The 885-nt window shown below is 48.2% G+C and overlaps 1 non-coding gene across 1 annotated transcript; it reads right to left on the reverse strand.

Moving 5' to 3' along the window:
* Window positions 1–275: 275 nt before the first annotated feature.
* Window positions 276–382, reverse strand: LOC112891292. Its single transcript, XR_003228512.1, has one exon. It is a non-coding gene; the product is annotated as a small nucleolar RNA R71 (small nucleolar RNA).
* Window positions 383–885: the final 503 nt, after the last annotated feature.

The following is an 885-nucleotide window of genomic DNA, read 5'->3' on the forward strand; positions in this document are numbered from 1 at the left end:
TGAAATCCAGTCTTATCAACATGGTGCAGGCTAGCCCGTTCTGTGAGATCTTCCCAACTTCAAGCAGAACGAGGATGCAAATGCTGATTTGCATAACTTCCTTGAACTCTGTGAGATCATGATGATACGGGGCATCATGGCAGATGCAATCAGGCTCCATCTGTTTCCCTTCTAGCTCCTAGGGAAGGTGAAATAATGATTCTACAAGGACAAGGAAGCCATCAGCATGTTCCGCATCGTTCCTAGCAAAATTCTTTCCGTTGGGCAAAACCAATGCCTTGCGTGGGAAGATTTCAAGTTTCCAGCAGACAGGGATGGAGTCAATCCCTGAAGCTTGGGAGAGGCTGCAAGAATACATCCTCGCATGTCCTCATCATGGAACAGACGAATGGCTCATCTTCCAAAGCTTCCACAACGGGCTAACTCCTACATCAAGAGCCCACATCAACGCTGCTGCTGAAGGAGCCTTCCTCGACCTCACCATCGCCAAAGCTACTTAGCTGGTCAAGAAGATGGTCTCCAACCAAGGATGGAGCAAAGAACACCTCCAACCTCATACCAAGGGCATGCCCACCATCAAGGAGACGAACATGCTTGCCGCCAACATGGACATCCTCCTAAAATGCCTGGACGACACGGCGAAATTCAAGGAACACATGAACAACTACGATCAAGCCGTAGACACGCCCTCCGCATGCGAAGTCTGCGAAAATGGTGGACACTCGGGGAACAACTGCCCTGAGACCCGTGAAGAAGTCGCCTTTATAAACAACAACAACAACAACAACAACAACAACAACAGGTAAAGGTGGTGCTAGTCGCACCCACCTTATCAGGGAGGTAATTCAATCCAAACTTTAATTCAAATTTCAATTCAATCCAACC

The sequence above is a fragment of the Panicum hallii genome, chromosome 4 (assembly GCF_002211085.1).
Source record: "Panicum hallii strain FIL2 chromosome 4, PHallii_v3.1, whole genome shotgun sequence".
Taxonomy (NCBI): domain Eukaryota; kingdom Viridiplantae; phylum Streptophyta; class Magnoliopsida; order Poales; family Poaceae; genus Panicum; species Panicum hallii.